This window comes from Lissotriton vulgaris, chromosome 2_1 (assembly GCF_964263255.1).
Source record: "Lissotriton vulgaris chromosome 2_1, aLisVul1.2, whole genome shotgun sequence".
Taxonomy (NCBI): Eukaryota; Metazoa; Chordata; class Amphibia; order Caudata; family Salamandridae; genus Lissotriton; species Lissotriton vulgaris.
In genome coordinates, this window is record NC_141687.1 from 1,386,959,415 (window position 1) to 1,386,983,877 (window position 24,463).

The following is a 24,463-nucleotide window of genomic DNA, read 5'->3' on the forward strand; positions in this document are numbered from 1 at the left end:
CAAGAGTAATATACTTATATTGCCCCCATCAAACTGGTTACGAGGGGGTCGCAACCAGTGCCCCACTGATCTGCTCAACTGTTTCCCCGATGGCGTCCAATGGAGCCCAGGTGCCGCGACCCCTCCATGGCAGACACAGCGTCTGCATCGCTGGTACAGTGGGGGCTGCATCCTGTATCCGCCCAGCGCTGAGAAGGAAGAATCAGCCTTGATGGCAGCAGCGCAGTGAGTACCGACTGCCACGCTGTGAGGGAAAGGCTGCAGAAGCCCGCTGAGCCACGGCCAGCATTCCATGTGCTCCTAGGTCGGCCCCACCCGCGAGGAAGAGTGAGGAGCGTTTTGCAGCTCGAGTGCTGGAGCGCTCAGCGGGACCGTCTTCACTGCCTGAGCCAACCATTAGAAAGCCCCGAGTCAGCAGCGAAGGAAAGGAACAGCTAGTACGAGCTGCCACAGAAACAAGCACAGACAAATTCAAGTGAACACCAGATCACACGGAGAGGAAACATAATTAACAATATTATTAACAGGGAAAACAAGTCACCCACAGGGAGTATCTACATTACCAAGCAAGGACACCTCTGCAGGGCCTGAGAGGGACAATAGAGGGAAGAAACATATACAAGATGGGGCAAGTGGAAAAACCCTACAAGCAGCTCAAAGGAGAGTGGGTAAACCAATACCAAATGGCAGATGATGCTCTATCAATGCCCCAACCAGGGGCCCTTGTACAACACTCCCTCACAGGGGTACTACCACCGTTTAGTGAGCTGGAATACCCAGCAACCCCATCCAGCAGTGGAAGATATGGATAGAGAGACTAAACAACAATGTTGTTGCGATGAGGGAGGCGGATGGAGTGTTTAAAAGGTCACTACTATTACATTATGCCGGAGATGAGATCTTCAAGCTCTTCAAGCATTTGCTCAACACCGGTATTGCAATGGACTACCACGCGGCTGTTCAGGCATTGAATGCACACTTTGACCCACAGTTCAATCCAGACTTTGAGAGATTTCAATTGAGCCAGGCACGCCAACGGGAAGGTAAGTCGATCAACATATTCTATGCTTGCCTGCGTGAGCTGGCCAGCACCTTCACAGCGGACGATCAGCCGAAGGAAATCAGAGTGCAGATCATCCAAGGGTGTTGGGACGAAGTGCTCAGAGGACTCATACTGCACCAACCAGAAAAAAGCTGAGAAAACATACTAATACTAGCAAGGATGCATGACCGATCAGCTGCAAGGGCCAGTGAGATGGGCCAAGCTCTCACAAGAGCCCAGGAAAGACCAGCAAGCGTCAAGACGGAGATGGCCGACAACCTCTGAGTTAAGACAAAAACGACACGTACCGGAAACAAAAAACACCAGGGACCAAGGGGAAGTGCGGCTATTGCGGGTGAGAAGAGCACCCGGCAAGCGAAGAATACCAGAGGAAGAGACAACAGAGGACGAGGCCACCATCCAGAGCAGTGCGTCAGTTGTTCATCACAAACATATCGCAACGTGAAGACCCAAAAGGGGCCACGGGCAAGAGGGCTCATCGGATGATGATGAAGTAGAAACATATCTCATATAATTTGCGCAAGAGCTCAAAATGCCACCGGAGCCCCCAACCCACGTGCATGGTCAGGATCGCAGGGTCAGAAGTCAAGGCCATCATCAACACTGTGTCCTCGATCAACGTGATGGGCATCGAATACTACCACCAGCTTAGGCCCAAGCCCCTACTCACACTGCCCAAAACGAGAATATTCGCCTATGGAAGCCAAGCCCTGTTACCCATAAGAGGGAAGATATCAGTACCAGTCAAAGTGTAAGACCAAGAGGTAATAACGACGATCCACGTCATAGACCGCGCGGCGGACACCCTGATCTGCTGCCACACTGCCAAGGATCTGGGACTAGTGTCTTTTACTAGGAGTGTTTGAACACACCAGGTCGAAGACACGCTAAACCAATTCCCTAAATTATTTCAAGGGCTAGGTCACCTCAAGTGCCTGCCCATCAAGCTGCAAATCAACAAGACAGTAACCACGGTGGCACTGAGACACAGACAAGTCCCCTTCCACCTACGGCCGTTGGTGGAGAAGGAGCTGGAGAAACTCGAGATGCAGGGCATGATTGAGAGAGTGTCAGACCCGACGCTGTGCGTGCCACCCATGGTAATCGCAGAAAAGCCCAAGCAGCCAATATGGCTGTGCATTGACATGAGACTCCCCAATCGGGCAATCAAAAAGAACGACATATCACTTCAGTGATGGATGATATAATGTGGATGTAAATGAATCCCAATGGTTCTCCAAGTTGGTATCACCAACTACCCCTAGCAGAATAGAGCAGGTATATAACGAAGTTTAGCAGTCAAGCTGCGGCGCAACAAATGGTTGAATTTCAGAATATCATCAGCGGCTGAAGTTTTTCAGAAAACCATCCAAGAGATGCTGTCAAGGCTACCCAGTGTGCTAAGCTTCAGTGAGGATATACTGATCCACTTAGCAACAGCTTCTGAATAAATGAATGAATATAGGCTTTATAAAGCGTGAACTTAGCCCAGGGGCATAAAGCTGCTGCGGAGAGGGATCAGGATCAGGGATGTCCATAGGTAGGAGGGCTTACAGATTCGAGCAGGTGAAGAGCCAGGTCTTCAGGGCCTTATGGAGCAAGAAATGGATTTATAGCACGAAATTAAGGAAGGGAGGGAGTTCCACAGATTAGCTGCAGCCAGGGCAAAGACCATCTCCCCCATCTGGATTGCCTTACCCTGGGGACTGTCACCAGATTCTTGCTGGCAGATCTTAGCTGCTTGTCGGGGACATATCTCCAAAACAGTTTTTTAATGCCTTTTGACCCCGTATTGTAGAAGAGAAATTGAAAGATCTTCTTGAGAATCCTTATCATCCCGAAGCAGGTAGAAACTGTTCTTTTTATTTGGGGGCCCAGGGAGAGGGAGGTATCCATTATGATGCCTAGATTTTTGCACTGGAGCCAGGGCAAGGGCAGGATCCAAGCGTGTCAGGCCACCAGGCCTCAGACCAAATATCCTTTTTGTCTCCGAAAATTAAGACCTCCGTTTTATCCCCACTGAGTCTTAGATAGTTCTCTACCATCCATGAAGCCACCGCCTGCATGCAGTTTTTAAAATTTTATGCTGATGCTTCAACACTCTCAGTGATGGTAATCATGATTTGAGTGTCATCAGTGTAGGATAACACTTCTAGTCCGAAAGATCTTACCACCCTGGCAAGCGGGGCTACATAAGTATTAAAAAGGTAGGACTCAGTGAGAATCCCTAGGGAACTCCACAGAACAGCTGTTTAGGAGCAGAGAGGAATTGACCCATCTTGACTCTTTGTGACCGTTCCAAAAGGAAGGATGTAAGCAGATTAAGGGCAAGGTCCTCAATCTCTATTTCCTGGAGCCTCCCAGCCAGTCTAAGGGGGGAGATGGTGTCGCAGGCTGCCATCGGGTCAAGAAGGATAGGTAAGGTGGTATGAGCAGCGTCAACCTGTTGTCGAATATTGTTCAAAGCAACGGTTAACGCCGTCCCAGTACTGTGCTCACTTCTGAACCCATGCTGTGAGCCATCGAGCAACTGATTTTCCTCCAGATAAGTACTAAGATGGAGGTTCAGGTGGTTGTCCAAGAATTTGGGACAGGCAACAGGGAAATAGGCTGGTAGCTCTTTAGTTCCCCAGGGTCCAGAGAAGGGTTTCTTTAAGAGAGGTTTGACCACCACAGTTTTCCAGGTGGTGGGATATTGGCCAGAGGTAATGACGGCATTAGGGATTGAAGTCAAAGGTGGAGTAATAGCCTCACTTCCTAATTTCAGGATCTTCAGGGAGAAGGGCTCCAGGGGGAAGCCAGACCTAATTCCACTTAACATCTGCTCAGTGTCCTCTTGAAGTAGGAGAGGAAAGGAGCACAAGTGGCAATCCTTTATAGGAGCTGCCAGAGAATCCGATGGAAGATGTGACTTTGATCCTCCAGCGTTGGACATCTCCAAGGAGGAGTATATGTCCTTAATTTTGGCGTAAAAGAAACATGCCATTTTATCACACAAATCCTGGGAAACCTCGGTGTTAGCAATGGCCGTAGGAGCTACGAGGGAATTGACCACAGTGAAAAGTTCCCTTGGGCGTTTTATGGATTCCGTCATTTAGGAATAATAGGTGACTTTTTCCTCATTAATGGCTAGCGTATATTCCTTCAATCTAAGTTTGTGCAGATCCCTTTCGACTGAGGTAAGATCACGGCGCCGCAAACACCTGAAAGACACCGTACGGTGCCTCAGCCAGCATGGTGTGACGTGAAACTGAGAAAAGTGTTTATTCGTCCAACCCTTCCTGGAGTTCTTCTGCTCTGTGTTCAACCAAGAGGGTATTCAGGTGGATCCCCGCAAGTTACAAGCATTTGTGATGCGCCGGCCCCCAGCACAACATCAGAAGTGAGGAGCTTCCTCGGCAGGGCCGCCTACTGCGGGCGATTCATCCCTGACTTCGCTACCCTGGCTGAACCGCTGCGAGCCCTCATCAAAACAGAAGCCAAATGGACCTGGGGAACTCGGAAAGACAAGGCATTCCAGTGCATTAAAAATGCCCTCCTCAGTGAGGCCACCTTCAACGCCCCCCATCAAACAGAGCTGCTGGTAGATGCAAATACGGTAGACCTTGGTGTTGTGGTGACCCAAGAACAGGAGCCAGGATGATGGGTCACGCTAGCGTTTGCCAGTAAGTCATTGAATCCAACGGAATCCAAATACACAGAAATCAAGCGCGAAATGCTCACCATCAAGTGGGCATGCAATCAATTCCACCTGTATCAGAGCGGCCAACCCTTCACTGTGGTGACCAACCACCAGCCACTAGTGTCTCAATTTAAAGAATCAGCTCTAGACCCATTGCCAAGGTTCGAGAGGTGGGCTGTCCAGCTGCAACACAACCACATGGAAGTGGTGTACCGCCCAGGGGCTAAAAACTCTGCAGACTTTTTATCTTGTCATCCCACACAGGGGAAGACAACTGGACCTCCTGACGAATCAGAGCACTACATCAGAATATTCTCAAGAACACCGTGCCCTCAAGCCATGACCTTGGATGCCATCCAGAAGATGGCTGAGCTTGACCCAGTATATGCCAGGACCCTCCAAGCTGTACAAAGCGGGTTATTGAGAGACTTTCTCCAGTAATCAAATGACTGGTCCTCGGAGAACAAGGACAAACCAACCAAGATGTGGAGAATAAGGAACAAACTCTGTGCCATGGAGGGAAGGTATCCTTCTGCGGGCTTCCCACCTAGTGATTGCCCAGAAACTTCAGCAACAGGCCACCCAGCTTGCAGATAGTGGACATCAAGGCACCACCAAGATTAAATCCCAGGTCAGAGAGAAGGTGTGGTTCCAGGAACTGGAGACAATGGTAGAAGAGCTGGTGTGCAAGTGCCAGGCTTGCCAGATAACCAGCCTGCCGAACGCCCAGCTCCAGTGTTGACTGAAGAACCCTGCAACAACCCTTGGTTAAAGCTGAGCATAGACTTTGGGTGTTTCCTGGAAGGAAAAACCATACTTGTCCAGGTAGATGCCTACTCCAAGTACCCGATTGTGGAGGTAAATCCGTCGACAGTGTTCATACACATGGCGCCCATCCTGGAGAAGAAATTCATGACATTCTGCCTTCCAGCCAAGATCAGGAGCGACAATGAGCCCAAGTTTCAAGGAGAGGAGTTCACGGAGTTCCTTACTCAGCATGGAAGCCACCACCACTGGATTACCCCGCAATGGCCCCAGGTGAACTGCGATGTAGAAAGGTTCATGTGTACGCTGAACAAAACACTGCGAATCGCCCTCATTGAGCAGTGAGTACATAAGCACTGCACAATGTTACAATCCCCCTGGGCGATTATGTTCAATGGAGCCTGGAGGGACCTACTGTCAGCCTGTCCAGGTTGGAAACCTCTGCCTCACGATGCCCGAAATGCACAGGAAAGGAGGAAGTGAAGGAATGACCAAGCCACCACGTGCCGCCAGGCTATGCAATGATCGCTCCAACGTGGTGCGACTGTGCTCATCAGGAATCGACGCCCAGGAGGCGAGTTCAAAACCACCCATGAACCAGGGCCCTGGACGGTTGTGGCCAAGAGAGGCACCATGGTAACGGCCCATCGAGCTCATGGTTTAAGGAAGTTCTGTTAACCACATCCGGACCCGTCAGCAAACTGGAGGAGGGCACGGGTCCCGAGGATCCAGAGAACCATCATCAGATCCACCACCAGTCATGACTTCACGGTGTGACCCACCTATCCGTAATCACCCACCTCTTTACAGTTTCAGATCAAACCCTCAGCCATGCTCCCAGCTTCAGGACTTTGTGTGCTAATTGATTAAGTCTATGCTCAAAGACTACCTTGGGAACAGATGTAACAGTTCAGCGGTCCTGTTGTCCGGTGACGTAACCGGATATTGATGTAGCACCTCATCAGTGGGCCAGGCGTGGCCTACAATGTTTATTAAAAGGGGAGGAACTGCACAAGGTTCATCTCCGGAGCTGGCTTTGATAATGTGGTGTGTTGTGTCCCCGGGCTGCGTACCGAGCTAGCCAGAGTAATACAATGAAGGCTGGACGCAGCCAAAGCCCTGTGCGATTTTTCCAGCTGGAAAAATCAAGTCAGGTTCTCTCTCACCAGGTAAAACTGGGTGGGAAAATCTTAAAAGTTATAATCCAAAGGAGAAAGTTAACCCATAAAAATGGTCAATTTTGCTCTGCCTAATTTGTGAGGCGAGTCGTAGGCTGACTGTCATTGACTCGCACCTCATGGCATTGCATGTCTTGACAAGCCCCGCATGACTTCACCCTCTTTCCTGCGCCCCCAATTTATGGGACCCCAAGTAAACATTTCCATTTCCAGCACTGCCAAAAAAAAGAACCTACATTATGCTAACGTGGGTTGCATATACTTTCCCTATGAAAGACTCCATAGCAAAGTACATTAGCAGAGAGAACAGAAAAATACCACCCATTTCGAAACTCCCCTTTTACAAGGACGGGGACGTGATTCCCGATTGATTTCAAAGACGTCTTATTTTCTCGGACGTGAACTTTCCCCTCTAATTGGGGACAAGCTAAAAATGAATTTGTCCCCATGCCAGATAAAAAGAACCAGAGCTGCCACTGTATGGATCATCCTAAAGACCGGAGCCCTAAGGAATTATGCCTCTGTAGGCAACTTCTGGTTTACATTTATCGCTGCTGCTATTAATTAATATCAAATGTTAAATTGATAAACACAAATTAACACTTCGAAACTGTATCACAAAGGTGTTTCACTTTAATTTCCGTGAAATGTGTTTATCAAGCACTAAATGGGTTCTATATATAGTTCTAAAAATAAAATGTGTGACTCTTTGCATTTGCAAAACGCATGCACATGGTGGTGTCATGTTTTTGTTTCAGCGTGTATTGGTAATTAGTAAGCTGTTCGTGAACTTTTTCAGGGAAAGTTCAGTAGTGTGAAGATGCATTGCATTTTTTATCGAGAGTGTTTTATTCGTGAGATTTGACATTGACAGTTTCATTTCGCTAACTTATCTGTCTAACTAACTACTTACGGATTGAATGGTGTTATTTATTACATGCAACAATAATACATAACTAAATAGATAGATAAATACATGAACGACCAAACTTGTCATTAACAGTCAGGATTGTTTGATTTTAATACTTTTGAGATTTGTTTTCCATCAGTCAAATATGTTGCCATGTTTCATGGCATCTGAATGTTATCACTTTATTTTTCAAGACAATGATGATTAGCTCATACATCATTTTCTATTGCAGTGAATTGGGTTTACCCGGAACCAATATAGATATGCACATTTCCCCACATAAATTTAAGATAATTATTTAAACAGTGGGTTCATGGTTTATCGAAAATCAGAATATATGTTAACATTGTTTACATATTGCTTGTACATTCTTCATTAGTAGTCTTCCAAGCAAAGCCTTTTGGCTCACCATCGAGTGCATGATTAACATCCCCATATAAAAGACTCAAATCTTTCCGATACTGTGCACAAGATTAGAAAATAATCATCAAAGTAAGTTCTAGAAGTATCAGACCACTGGTCAAAATAGTATTTAATGATAGCAATATGTAATCTGTGTCGCAATACAGAGGATCCCTCATTTCAAATTCCAACAGATATCTAAGATCAGATATGGCGTTGCTTGCCCATAATGGCTAATCCACGGTTGCTGTTATTGTACTTTTTTTTATTAAATGACAACGCATAAGTAAAAAAATGTTAACCAAATAGCCAATATGCATATGAGTGTCAAAATAATGTGGAAGCAGGGAATTAGGTGCCTGAGAAATGTCTGTGTTTCCGTAAAGTAGCCGGGACGCTCCTTCGCTGGAGCAGCCATGCGCGATACAAATAGCACTAACATAACATAACATAACATAACAAGAGGCAGGGGAGAAAATGACCTTTCCTTATAGGAAGATGGCACTAGAAAGCCACTCTGGGGCAGATTTATGAAAAATGCACGCCCTGCAGTGCAGCAAGCCACCCTTACCCATTAAGAAAAACAAAGAGCTACTCATATACCCAGTCAGAGATAGACAGAGGCAATTACCTATTTAGTCACATGCCATGCAGCACTTATATATCGAGGAGTAAGAAAGCCAGTTGCACACACCGTTATATACCCCACTCACTAATACAGCTAGCAAGCAATCCATGCAGGCAATTACATACACATATTGAGACCCATAGAGAGAGTAAGAAAACTAGTCATATATCTGCCTAGTCATTTACACATCCAGTGAGGAACAGATACACTTATTTAGATATTTACTGAAGTAGTGATACTCCTAATCACCCATACATGCAAGTATCCCTAAAAATATGACTTGGGCCTGCTACTGCAGTTTTACTTTTAGGTTCAGGAGACATTTTAAACTCCTTGCCATGCTTTAAATTTCCTGTCTACTATATATAAGTTACCCCTACTGTAGGGTATACTTAGGACATAGGGCAGAGTGCTATTTGCTTAGAAGGTAAGACACACTTTAAAGACCATGTGTGTTTGAGACTCCTAGGCACAGTAAAATAAAAGCCTACACTCACTCAGATATGTAAAAAATACTGACACAACATAGTTATGACCTACTACAGCAGAGCCTGTCTGTGCACTTTTACTGGCAGATCAACTTGGCATGAAAAAACCCTTCACCAAGTCTTAAACCTACCTTTTAGTAATCAAAACTCACCTCTGAGATGGGCTGTAGGTGTGCCAAAAGGCACATTGCTTTGTGCGTAACAGGTTGTAGTGTAGTTCCTATTTTCCCAATAGGGTCTGCGCATTGGAATAACATAAACAACAGTGTAGACGTAGGACTGAGGTCATCTACGTCTCTACTGACTATGTTAAACTTAATTTAGGTTTGCGCCAGCTAGCTCAGAGGTCACTGGAAACTTTTGTGAATGAATAGGGAGGGATAAGCTTCCCTGGCTCAGACAAGAAGGGATTCAGTTTCCGACAACCGCATATACATGACAACTTTGCTCCCTCAGAATAAGAGTGTATCTCTAGAGTCGTGTGAAAACAATAGACAGCTATTTCACTCAGTCAGCAGTGCATACTTAGTTTCACCAGAATGCAGAGAAATAGAGAGACAGGCGTTTTCAATGAAAGGTGTTATTTATTGAGCAGTCTTCTTTCTCATGCAAGAGAAATGAATTGCCACAATTGCAATACTTAAAGTAAAGTAAAGTGCGTACAGTAAAAGTAGTATTATGAAATAATACTGTAAAAGCATTGATATGGTTTCTTAGCCATATGATTCTTTAAAATTGATAAAATATATACATACACAAATACATTGACTAATGTACTCAACTGGTGCTTCTAACTAAGCCTACCCCGGTGTACCTGACCTAAGCCTAATACTTGGGAAGGGATGAGTAAGTAGCAGTTTAAGTTAAGTTGGTTAAGATTATTTTGCCAAGAATCTGCATCAAGAAGTCTCTCAAGGGTTTAGTCAGCTCGGTACCTTGGTAATAGAATGTGGGAGGTCTGGTATCTCTTTCCTCAGGACTCGATATCCTAGCAACCCGCAAGGGTAGGCTCGAAACACCGGAGCTGGATTTTCTCGGCTGGAGAAAAAGACAGCGTCTCTCTCAGTGCGTCAAACGGGAGGGGCGGCTTCCGTGGGCTCTTGCATCAGCTGGGCTCTCGGGCAAGTAGATGGCCGCTCTGCTCCAAACCACCGTGTATTTGCTTAAGGCAACTGTTGGTATTTTATACCTGGAAGGTGCCGGGTTTGACGTAAGGTTGGACATAAGTCGTCAGGAAGAACTAACAGTTTTTTCTGGACTTCAGGAGTTCTTGTTCAAATCAAAACAAAAGCAGGGGGGATTTCCCGGGCTGCTGGAGGCTTGGTTTGCTTAAAGAACGCATTGTGCTTTCTAGGAGTCGATGGGAGTAGCAGTGCTGTGCTTTGGACTGCATGGGCTATGACTGAATATGGATCTGATTCTTATGCCTTTATCAGGATATTATTGATTATAATCTCACAAGGGCATAAATCGGGAATATCGAATTAGGGTCCTAGATATAAACACGACACCCACTCCACGGATTGATGTCCATCATTACTAAAAAACTAAGCAATAGTAAACATTCAACGATGCATGTGTGTTTTCCGACCCACCCCAAAATACATATTTCGCATTTGAAATGGTATAAGGTAAATACACGAAAATTAGTGTTGGTACTGTACGCTTTTCAAGCAGTATCATCATTCAGATAAATGCATATATATATCAGCTGAATGAATTGCGAAAATTACACATGAAATGGCTCTAAATACAGAAAAGAATGTCGAGACCATTTCATCACATATTTATACAAATTGCAGTATATGTGTTAGAGGCTGAGGTAAATTGTCTCTAGTATCCTAAAAATAGAAGCTCTGTTCTCTAAGAATAGTTCCACTTTAAGCAGAGCACCATGTGCCAAAAAAGTAAATATTTTGAAAAATGGGCAAAATAATATCGCTTTCAGGGGAAAATGAGTTCCAAATATTTTCTGTAGCTTTGTTTATCAAAAACTGAAGGCCAAATTCAGAGTTCAGGGAACGCTGTGTGCTCATTGTTTTTATTAGGAGTTATTATCGTTGATTGGAGAGAACATTATTTCAGACAGACCTGCAAAAAATTGGTCTACCACATCAGGTGAAAGTTCGACCAAGTTCGAAAATACTGCAACTTTGCAGTTCTCTGCGTGATTGCTATCATCAATGGTTGGATCAGCAATGCTCACGGAAGGCTGTACCTGTTTGGTGCTGCTTTCCTCTTGTACTTCACCGCCATCTATTCGTAGTGGTGAAGTCTCAACGAATGCCGTCATCAGAATCGGTAGCCGCTGGGGACAACACGATGCATGAGTCGTTACAGGACCTAGCAAAGTATCGATATACATTGGTACTGCTGATTGTAGTGTAAGACAGACGTCCAACACGCATTCTTCTCCGCATAGCAGACATCGAAACACAGATAGGTCTGAATGAAAGAAATCATGTTGTACTCAGATCTCTTAGCCGGGCCAATCCAAGGACCTTAGTGATACGGTCTCGGTGTCGATAAAAGGGAATATATCTCTTCCGATGTCCTTGCCACTTGCAGATCATACATTTCTTTTGATGACGTTAAAGGCCCAGTTGTCTGTAAAAGAATAGACTTCATTCTGCTTAAAGTATCAATTCGAATAGAAGAGATATTCAACCGAGGCCATAACGCAGCCCCCATATCTGTATTGTTGTGTGGATACAATACCTGCATACAGCAAACGGCCCTGGAAGTTAATGTTGTCAGATAGGCTTTTCCTGGCAGCATGCCACAACAGCTGTGGTCACTTATTAAAACGTAACTGCCGTTAGAAAGTGGTCTAAAAAATGTCTCTATCCGTTTTGCAGGCGTGCCATGCAGGTGACATGAAAGGTTATTTGAAGACCCTTCGCAGGCTCCATGCAAATTAATACCTTGACACAGAAGTGTACCGCTTAGTGATTTTTTACAATTTTTACCACTAAGAAATACCTCCTAGTTCCCTTCACTATAACATCTGTGTGTATAAGGTAAATCCCAAGTTGATTTGATGTATTCTTTACCCAACCTTTCATACTGGCCAACAGGTATATACTCTTGACAGTATTTAAACTTGAAAGTTGTTATCGGATTTGTAATCGTTCCATGTATTATCCATTCAATGACAGGTCTCTCTGACATTGTCAATGGTAGTCTCTCGAGTTTTTCAATGCTCAGAATCGTATAGTCTGCTCCTTTTTGTGCCAAACTGATTTGTTTATCAGTAAGGTTAAAGATACCGAATAATGACATTGTGTTGATTAAACGCCATGGTACGTAGCTGAAAACGCAGATTTTGCAACGTCCAACCAAGCTGTACAATAGAACGTAATTGAGACTGACCATGCTGTAACATTAGTAAGTCCTGCTCTATTATATCAAAAGCAGATGATACAATGCTGTCCAGTGAATATATTCTGGAGGACAGAGTCGTTAACCCATTGTCCACAACAGAAAGAGATTTTTCCAAATTTATACTATCAATTTCTCTTATTTTTTCTGCTGTCTCAAGTTGCATTACTTTCCATGCTTCGTTGTATGCAGCCTATATACCGGCCGCTATGAAACATTTTTGACGCTGTTTGCGTTGTCCCAATATAAAATCACGCAAGTCACTACCGTCTTTAAGTAAAGTCAAGTGTTGCTTAATTTCAGCCAGTGTGGATTTCTCAAGCCACTCAAGGCATAATTTCCCTACACTGTATGTTGTAACTATCCCTGGATGCTGTCTCGGGGAGTATCTAGGGTCTGGTCTGGTCATTTTGAACCCCTGTGTTTTGTTCAGGAATCTATCTTGACTGTTATTCGTGTCTGTTGGCCAGATCAACCACTTTTTCCAATCAGGATGTGTTCTGTTTTGGTGTAAAATATGGGATACGTCTATCTCCACATCTGTAGTGCTGTCACTATCAGTTATGGGTTTCGGAATAGACGGTGTATTTAAATCTTTTATCTTAGCTAGGCCAAGACAAGTAGTTTGTTGAATTGTGTCATTCAAGAATATCATTTGTTCTGGGATCATGCAAGCCCTAAATAATGCTTCTAGGCCTTGTACATGCCAATCTCTGGAAACCCAGATCGTTTTTGTTTCAATGGTGTTTTTCCAAAATTCGAAACCAAATGTAGACATTTTGTCATAACATTTTTCAGAATAAATCAGTTTAGTATTTGTCAACATTGTTTTCATTCCTGTCCTGTACTACGTTTCTGGATCACCGAGAAGTATTGGAATTTCTCATAAAATGTTTTCGAACTGCCTTTTGGTGGAGTTGGACAGTGTTCCCACTGGTTATAAGATAAAACATTTCTAGGCTGAGCAGTTTTATGCAAATAGTGACCACCATAATGGTTGTAACAGTGTAACTCTTCATAATTCGATGAACCCTGCAAGTAATCATGTTCTGTACATTTTGCTGACATTACTAAATCTGACATCATATTATTAATGTTTTCAAAGTCCCAATCATCTGAGAATGTACTTGGTGTCACAAAGTCACTTAATGAAACCTTGAACTGATGTGGATATTTCAAGAGCTCAGCCGGGCCAAATATGTCATAATCAGTTCTGTTAAGACCATGAACAGGATTGACCTGCTCTAGTGTGTACTGTACCTATTGAACTAAATGTTCACAATATTATAAATATTCAATATTCTCAAACAAAATCTTAATACCACACAATTATTATGTTGCATATCAGTGTTTACTTATTTCATAATTTCACATATACCTTCCTTATTCATATACATATTCATTAATCATTAATTTTTTATATGTTATTTCATCACGTATGATCACTGTCCAACTTTTTGACAAATACTATACTTAATTCAGTACATAAACATTTTTATTGTTCTACATTGATTCCATTCCATAATTGCTACTGAACCATATTTAATCTCTGGCCCAATGCATTTCGGAACGTTGGTTCCTTCCTTAGGGGCAATGTTCTGTAAATAAATTTTTTTTCATTACTCTACATGTATACAATCCTCACTGCTTGCAATCAACTGTTATATTCATATGGGGGCTACCCCATCAATAAATGTAGTTCTTAAGATATACAATACACAAATATATACATTACTTTCTCATGACGTTTCTTATATATTATCATACACCTGGAAGTAATAAGTAATCAGTTCTGTCCCATGCTACCCCACTGGGTATTGGATTGGCTGAGATGTTCACAGATGACAGTTCACTTTTCTCGACGTGGGAGGATGTGTGAGGCTTTAGGACCAAGTTGATGTTCTGACTTGCTGTGTCCATTGTACTATATTTTCCATCAATGAATTTTCCCAAACACAGAACCATGATGAGCCAAAGCAGGAGAGTAAGTACACCTAACACAATCCAAAATTCAATCCATGGTGAAATCAGATATGTTTCTTTTAGTTGGTGAAAAAGTTCAATTACTTTGTCTTTGAAAGTTTTGTTGGAGGCGTTCCTTCATGCTCGCTTGGATCTTCAGAGAAGTCGTCGAAATTGATGAAGTAGCCAGATGCAGTTCTGTCAATTGTTGGATTTTTTTCCGGATTATCATTTGCTTTTGCATTTTTCATTCTTTTATTAGCATAGTCAGAGGCTACATCATTGTAGACTGGTGTTTCTTGATGAACTGTTGTAATTTGGGTTTCAAGAGGCACTAGTTCCATGGCATTATTGCATAGTCCTTTTTTATTCACTGCAAGTTTATCAAATGTGATTAGTCTCTCAGTATGAGCCTCTTGGATTGTAGCAAATTTCGGGGTTCTGCTATTTCTTGGGAGTCCACTTGGCCTACTACTTATTATTGGCCACATGATTGTGGTTTTACCAGGTCGATGGATACAACTCTGTTCTCCCTTTTACCAGCAAGGGGCGGTAGTACAACTGATCTTGTTCCGCTGATAGCTAAGACAGGTACTGCTTTTCTGTAAGAAGGCCCAAATTCCTTCTTTACCGCAATCTTTTCTCTGACCAGATCCCCAATCTTTGGAATCCAGACAGGTCTTGCTGAGACAGGTGGTTTTTCTTCAGTGGCTGTCGGCTGTTGTTTCAACTTTATGTTACTCAGGTTTTTTCTTGTTTCATTTAAATCCTGTAAAACAGCCAAACGATCTTTGATATCAAAGGATTTTTCTTCTACCACTGAAGTGTGACTATCAAGATCCTGAATAAGCATTCTAGTTCCAAAAAATAGTTCGTATGGAGTGAGACCTTTTAGAGAATTTCTTGGCAGATTATTAAGACTACGTTGGACACTTGTTAAATGTTTGACCCACCCATCACCCGAAACTAATACCCTCACCGTTATAGATTGCTTTATGTCCCGTTTTTTTCTTTCCACAACCGCATTTCCCTCAGGATGGAAGGGAGAAGAGTACTGCAATGCAATGCCCATGCTGTTCATGGCTTCTTTGTAAGCTCGAGAGCTAAAAGCAGGACCCTGATTAGAATGTAGCATGCCAATTGCGTATGTGCCGATACAGACTCGTAAATATTTTATAACAGTTCTGGCGTCAGCCGAGTGCTGGGGCCACATCCAAATGAATCTCGTACAGGAATCCACTGCGACCATGATATATTTATAGTTGCCATCCCTTTGTAAGGGACCACAGTGGTCTAGGTAAACACATGCTAATGGTTTATCTGAGATTAGAAGGGGCGTCTGTGCTGGTCGTTTTACTGTTGATACCTTCATTCTTTGGCATATTTCGCATTCTAGAACATAGTTCTTAGTTTGCTTCCTAATACCCGGCCACCAATATCTCTGTTTTAATAATGATGTTGTGGCGGAAATACCTCGGACTCCTCACCTGTACATTCTGCCGAAAGTGCATAAGGACACCACAAGACCTCCCGGCGACCGATCGTGTCTGGCTGTGACTCGATTCTTGAACCTATCTCACAATTTGTCAATATATTCTTGAAACCACTGTTTGTCCAAGTTCCATCCTACCTGAGGGACAGCATGGACTTTATTAATAAAGTCGAAGGTCTCAAGTTTGATCCATCAATCCAACTGTTGGCTACAATGGATGTGTCCTCTTTGTACACATAAATTCCTCAACAAGATGGTCTTGATGTCATTGAATTATACCTGGAAACCAGACCTCGTCCACACAGGGTGCCCACTGAACTCATCATTTCTTTTGCTTCACTGGCACTCAAAAGAAACTTTTTACCTTTGAGGATAAAATGTTCCTGCAAGTCAAAGGCTCAGCGATGGGCTGCCCTTTCGCGCCCCAAATGGCAATTCTATATATGGGCCAATACGAAGAGAAATATGTCTACAATAACAACCCATACCGAGAGCACATTGCGCAATGGCTCAGATATATACACAACGTGTGGTGCGTCTGGAACGGCTCACCCTAACTGCTAGACGAGTTCCAGGTGTGGCTTAATAACAGAAGTCCCAACATCAAGTTTAGCCTGTGTCATGATCCTAAATCCCTGCCGTTTCTGGACGTGGAAATCAAGGCAACACCTGACGGATTGTCCTGCACTCTGTACCAAAAAAAGACTGACAAAAACAACGCGTTGCACTATAGGAGCTACCACCCTAGGTGCCTCAAGAACAATCTCCCCTATGGGCAGTTCCTCAGGGTGAGGCGAAATTGCTCTCGAGTACAGGACTTTGATACACATGGTCTGGCGCTGACCAATAAACTGCAAGAAAGAGGATATCCAAGGAAGCTGTTGAAGCATTCAATGAAAAGGGCCAGATGGACGCCAAGGGAGCATCTCCTTGAAAATAGATCCAGATCATCCACACAAAGAATTGTGTGTGTATCCACCTTTGGTCCCCACACTCATCCGCTCCAGAAAATCATCAGGAAGGGCTGGCACCTCGTTGAAGAAATCCTGCAGAACATTGGCATGCCACTCTTCGCTTTGAAGAAAAATCGTAGTATCGGACAGGATTATCCAACATCGCTCGAGAATTAATAACAAAAATCTCACAGCGCCATTGGTGTCTCACTTCCTGCAATATAAACATTCCGTCAATGACATAAGATGGACAGTTTTGGCAACAATTAGAGGTGGCAGTGGAGATCTGGATACACGACTATCTCAAAAAGATATATCTCATTCTCAAGTTCGATACAGCCAACATAGGTCTGAATGAACAGTCTAGATTGGGGAATCTGTAACCCCTCCCAGCCGTGAGAAATTTCCCTGTGTTGCCACTCTGGAGCATGTCTAATATCTTTGTCTGCAACTTGTTCTTCACATTCTACCCTAAACTCTCTGTGCCGTGCTGCTAGCTTTAAATACACAACTGCGTCATTTACTGAGCATTCTTAGACTCAGTCTTGTATTCACTGACGATGTTTGAAATTGAATGTCCACGGTGGTGCGTGTGAACTACAAGTACCATCCACCCAGGAGCCTTACCCGTTTTCAATTTCCATGTCCTGAGTAGTGGCCTTTCCTTCCTGTTTACAAAAAATCCTAGTCGGCCTGCGGCGTTGCACGCCACACGTCGGAGCTCGCGGAATGGATTGAGTCCTTCTCCCGCAAAAGTGAGTACCCGTATGAATTCTAGTACCGTACGCCAGCAAAACTACACCTCCCTTTGGCCCCGTACGTTTGGTAACCTCCTGCTCCATTCTTGTCTCCACTAGTTTCTAATTGAAGGCAAGCTGTGCCCCCGTCTGACCTCCGGAGTAATTACCGGGCGTTTTCATCTCTAAACACTTCTCCGTACTTGTTCATAAACTCAGGTAGGATGATAGACAGCATTGTTAGTATTTCTTTTTCCGCTTTGCCTTGTTGGGCGTCTTATTTCTTACTTTCAAACATTATGACTTTCAGAAATGCCATACCGTGCGAAGCTGCCCTTTCATCTTTGCAGCGACTGTGCACACCCCGCAGGTACGGTGCTTCTTTCAATCTATATTCCTGTCAGAGAGGCTAGTACAATGTTTCCGCAACACAGTAGTGACACCAAATCCCTTACTTTTCAGAAATGGATCTACCCAGTCCATGTCCTGAGGAGAACCCTTAACTTCTTGGTGGTTCGAATAGTGTTGACTTCCATCCTGTGTAAAGGAAGAAGGGTGCAGCGAGGGAATCAATAATACTCCTTGTCTTCCCCTAACTTTGCACCCCTAAAATTATCTTATCACAGGTCTAATAAGACAGGCAGGCAGCATTAATGATTTTCCTTTTCCGCTTGTCTTTTTGGTACACAATTGCAAGGACTGGCTTTTATGTTAAATGTTTTCATGTTTCAATTGATTTGTGTATAGTCCAGCTTTTGGTGTTTCTGAATTTTGAGTACTTATTGTGTACAGTTTCAACTTATGTATATATTGCGCACTTGTGTCTGAATATTCACTTGACTGTTTTGATAAATGTGCCCTTGAAAACATGCTGATAAAAGAACCAAATTTTGATAAAAAATAAAAAAAGTTTTCCGAACAAACTCTGTGTATCACTCAGTACAGGCAGGCTGGGTGCTCTTCAAATTATTAGACAATTAATCCTGACTGGCTATTTTGTTCTGTTTTTGTAAGATAGTTGAGGTCCAAGCCGGTCAGAGACAGGACCCAAACCTTTCCGTTCCCCGTGGCAGAAATACCAGCATGTGCAGAAGCTAACCCTTTGTGTGCATTGAAATGAGTCCTAATCTGCGTTCCATGTTTGGAATTGCTCTATCCCCCACTCCAGGGATTCGGGCAAATGGAACATTGTTCGCATCAGTTATGTATGAGTACTTTACTGGAAAGCCTTTCGGGAGTGTTTTTCTGTAAGCATGGGCGTAAAATCCGTTCCGCTCGTGGAATTTGCGGATTTTCGGCAAATTCGCAATCCGCGAACTCTCGTGAATTTGCCAAAAATCCGCAAATTCGCACGCAGCGGATTTTTTTGCTTGGTGATACAATATTGCGGCGCGCTGCGTTCACTTACCGTCATTCAGTGTTTGCAGAGTTGTTTTTCTCCATATTTTGCGTGTGCTGCGCCATTTTGGATCTTGCTGCGGGATCCCGCGGGAGTTTGGCGACCGCGGTTACGTCATCACGGCTTGCCACCTTGCACAGCACGCATCGCGAGAGTTCACAATTGTGAACACGTAGATGCGGCGGGCAGCAACAATCTCGCACTCGCAAAATTTGCAATTCTGCACAAGAAATCCACCAGCAAGCAGCATAAACCTTCTGAAAATGATGATTTTTATCAGAATAACTCCTCAGGTTGACATTTGCCTGCACTTTTTTTTGCAAGGAGTCCATTTGGGGGGGGGGTGGGAGGAAGGAATGCACCCATTTTGCCTAGCTTTCATCCTTTATGCCCAGGGGTAGTGAGTGGTGCATGGGCCTAGTCTTTCTGTGGGGTGTCTTGAATTTAAACATCATTGAGGGCATGGATGTCATGGGATTGTGCAGATTTTTGTGTTTTTCGATTTTTTTGGCTGCCGTTGGGGCCTTTTGCCCAGGAGTAGTGAGTGGTGCATGGTCCTAGTCTTTCTGTGGGGTGTCTTGAATGTAAACATCATTAAGGGCATGGATGGCATGGGATTGTGCTGGTTTTTGTGTGTTTTTTGATTTTTTTGGCCGCTGTTGGGGCCTTTTTTCCAGGGGTAGTGAGTGGTGCATGGACTGAGTCTTTCTGTGGGGTCTCTTTATTGTAAACATCATGGAGGGCATGGATGGCATGGAATTGTGCTGATTTTTGTGTGTTTTTCGATTTTTTTGGCTGCTATTGGGGACTTGCCATGTGGGTGGGGGCCATTTTGAGTGCTGGTACAGGCAGGCCCTGGCCATGTGCTGGGGGGCAAGGGGACATTTTGAAGGCAGGCAGTGTTCTCAGGCCTGCACTCATTTTGCCTAGCTTTCATCCTTTATGCCCAGGGGTAGTGAGTGGTGCATGGGCCTAGTCTTTCTGTGGGGTGTCTTGAATTTAAACATCATTGAGGCATTGATGGCATGGGATTGTGCTGATTTTTGTGTGTTTTTCAATTTTTTTGGCTGCTGTTGGGGCCTTTTTGCCCAGGGGTAGAGAGTGGTGCATGGGCGTAGTCTTTCTCTTGGGGTGTCTTGAATTTAAACATCATTGAGGGCATGGATGGCATGGGATTGTGCTGAATTTTGTGTGTTTTTTTATTTTTTGGCTGCTGTTGGGGACTGGCCATGTGGGTGGGGGCCATTTTGAGTGCTGGTACAGGCAGGGCCTGGCCATGTGCTGGGGGGCAAGGGGCCATTTTGAAGGCAGGCAGTGTTCTCAGGCCTGCACCCATTTTACCTAGCTTTCATCCTTTATGCCCAGGGTTTAGTGAGTGGTGCATGGGCCTAGTCTTTCTGTGGGGTGTCTTGAATTTAAACATCATTGTGGCATTGATGGCATGGGATTGTGCTGATTTTTGTGTGTTTTTCAATATATTTGGCTGCTGTTGGGGCCTTTTTGCCCAGGGGTAGTGAGTGGTGCATGGGCCTAGTCTTTCTCTTGGGGTGTCTTGAATTTAAACATCATTGAGGGCATGGATGGCATGGGATTGTGCTGATTTTTGTGTGCTTTTTTTATTTTTTGGCTGCTTTTGGGGACTGGCCATGTGGGTGGGGGCCATTTTGAATGCTGGTACAGGCAGGCCCTGGCCATGTGCTGGGGGGCAAGGGGCCATTTTGAAGGCAAGCAGTGTTCTCAGGCCTGCACTCATTTTGCCTAGCTTTCATCCTTTTGCCCAGGGGTAGTGAGTGGTGCATGGGCCTAGTCTTTCTGTGGGGTGTCTTGAATTTAAACATCATTGAGGGCATGGATGGCATGGGATTGTGCTGATTATTGTGTGTTTTTCGACTTTTTGGGGTGTATAACTGATGTTCCTCTGTCTTCCATTGCTTTTAGGTGAACAAGAGAACCACCAGTGCCAGGAAGAAGTCCTGCAGCGGTGTGTGCAGCATAACGTCACGCGACGTCACATGTGGCCACAGACAAGACAACTCTGCAACTCGTGCAACTGCGGCCTGCTGTACTGACATCTGAAGAAGATGGCCCCAAAAAAAGTTCCCCGTAGCTCCTCTAGCAAGAAAGTTTCCAGTAAGGAGCAGAAGAAGCAAGTGGCGCCACCTACCAAGGAGACTGGTGTGCCGCCCGCCACATTTTTGGGATTAAAAAAAAAAGTACGCCTGCAGCAGCAGCGGGATCTGCGGGGGACCAAACTGGGAGCAGCACCCCCGCTCCATTGGGCTCAGTGCCATCACCACCACGCCAACTTAAGTCCAAGCCCTTGTTAAGGAATTTAAAATGCACATGGATAGCTGGATTCAGTTTTTTTTAGTAGTAATCAGGGGACAGCTAATGATTGTATAGTGTGGGACACATTTAAAGCGGGATTCCGGGGCGAGTGTATTAGTTTTTCAATTTGGCAGCAAAAGACATTTAAAAAAGAATTTGATAGGTTATATGAGCTGTTGGCACAGGCAGAGATCCTTTAAACGAGGGAAGTAGTCAGGGGTAGAAAGGAGCTTTGGGAGGTTGAAAATGAGGTAGCAAAGGCTAGAGCTAACATTCTTGGATTTTGGAGTACAGAAATTGCAAGGAGATTTTTAACTTCTAAAATGCAAAGTTATGAGTTTGGGGAAAAGATTGGTAGAAGGCTGGCGGTAGGACTGCGAATGAAGGAGTCAGCCCGGAACATTCACGCAATGAAAGACAGCCAGATTGTATCTCATTCGGAGGTGGATCAAATTCTTAACATATTTCAGAGGTTTTATTCTGAATTATACACGCAGGAAGGTGGGCTAGATGTGGCCGTTGAATGCAGCAATAGATTGGATATAGGCCTGAAAGTTTTAGATACTAACATTGCTGACCGATTGGATTTACCGATAACGATGTCAGAGTTAGAATTGGCAGTAAAGGGCTTGACAATTGGTAAGGCGGCAGGTCCTGACAGAATTCCTGCGGAAGTTTATAAACAGTTCTTCAATAGCATAAAGGATGAAATGTTGAATGTGATGTTGAAAGCACAACAGGGAAATCCTCCCAGCACTTGGTCAGAAGCGACTATCGCGGTCTTCTGTAAGAAAGGTAAACCCTCGGATATGGTGGGATCTTATCGACCAATATCCTTATTAAATGTTGATAATAAAATCTATTCAAAGATTCTGGCCAATCGCTTGTCCGAGGTTGTAACATCTCTAGTTTCTCGGCAACAGCACAGTTTTATACCAAAAAGAGGAACGGTAGATCATATAAATAAAGTTATTACGCTATTTGATACTGCGGCTGTGAACAATAAGGAATTAGCGCTTTTTCTGCTGGACGCAGAAAAAGTGTTTGACCGTGTGTGCTGGGACTACTTATGGAGACTAATGGCCAAAATGGGATTTGGCCAGAAATTTATTAAGTCAATTAAATCTCTTTACTCTACACCAACGGCCAAGATTTCTGCCCTGGGCTTACTCTCTGATTCTTTAAATATCACTAGAGGGACTCGCCAAGGGTGCCCTTGTTCCCCGTTAATATTTGCTTTCTATATCAACTCTTTTATAGAACAACTAAATCAAAACCTACTCATACCCCCCTTTATTGTATCTGAATATGTTTTTTTCTGTTTTCGCTTATGCGGACGATATTGCTCTGGTAACAGTTAACCCAGCCATTGCCATTTTAGAGATTGAGAGGCTTGCAAAAGATTTTGGAACTATAACGGGCTACAAACTTAATGAATCAAAGACTCAGATCCTTTGTTCTGAAGCTTTAATATGGGAAGATGAAAGAGTGGTTAAAGAGGTTACCTATCTAGGGATACTGATCAAGGCTAATGGCCGAACTGGTTGACTCTAATTGGAATAATGTTTATGACAAAATCAAGGCGTCACTTGAGAGGTGGGAACGATTATACTTTACTATTATTGGACGCACTAATATCATAAAAAGGAATGTTCTACCTAAAGTGCTATATTTGTTTAGGTCAATACCCTTGGAATTCCCCAAGCCCAAAATACAGGCTTTGCAATCCTTATGTGTGAAATTTATTTGGAGCCCTGGAAAACCTAGACGAGCTATGAAATATATGATGTTACCAACTGAAAGGGGAGGGTTAGGGGTTCCAGATTGTTTTTCTTTACTATATAGTTTGTTTTTTATTGAAAATGAGGATTTTTATAATAGGGGGAGCAACTGAACACATGTTTAATCATCCATCAATATTTGAAATCTTGTTAGGGCCCTGCATGAAGCAGAGCTTATTTATTGAAATTGATGGCAGCTATTACAAGCGAACTCGATTTAAGGTGTTAGTGGGTGCCTATAAGACCTGGAGATGGTTAGTTCGAACAATGTCAATCGGGAAGTTCTCGTACTATACTCCTTTTAGCGCATCTAGGATATTGCCAATGATATTCTCGGATGGAATGTCTCAAAAGTGGCAAAAAAAGGGGGTTAGATGGTAGGGTGATATGTGCATGGAGGATGGCAAGTGTAAATCCTTTGAGGAGTTAACAGACCAGTTTTCTTTTCCCAGAAGTTATTTTTTTTAATTTTTACAAATTCAGGACTTTTTTGTAAGGCTGAAGTTAATTCTACAAAAGAATCAAGTTATTGAAGGGATTAACAGACAGGTGAAAATAGGTATTCTGTATCGAATGTTACTAGAAGGGAAGACGGACGATCTTGAGAAAGTAAGGGTAAAGTGGGCCAACAGCCTAGGAGATTCAGAAATAGTAGTGGAAGATCTTATTTTATTGTCAAAAGAGGCATTAATGTCTGCTAATTTAAAAGCTCAATTTTTCAAAACCTTGTTTAATTTATATTATACTCCTGATCGCATGTCCAAATGGGGCGAGGGTTTTGATGGCAAATGTTTTCGGTGTAAAGCTGACCACGCAGACAGTATACATATTTTCTTTTCTTGTCCTAGGCTGGCTGTATTTATAGGAGGAATTGAAAAATGTATGTCTTTAGTGCTTAATTTTCAGCTAACTGTTACTCCTGCTATGCTACTTCTGGGGAAAATTCCTATAGATAGCTCCGTGGAAAGGTTATATCCTTGTCGTCACTTTATTTTTTTTTTTAATGACTGTAGCACGATTGTGTATTGCCACGAGTGGCTTCAGGAAAAGCCTCCCCTTTTTCAACAATGGCAAGCAAGAATGTATAGTCTATATAAATTGGAGTGGGGGCTTTTTTCAATTACTGGATCTAGGAGGAAGAAGAAAATGGGGTTGAAAATCTGGAGTGCTTTCTTAGATTATTATGAGGATTGAGAATGTAATTAAACTTAACTTTTACTTTATATGTTATAAATAGATTTACACAGATCGATTTTTTTTTTTTGCGCATGCATAGTATTGATTATGCTGTTGCCATTGGATGAATTAAGCCAT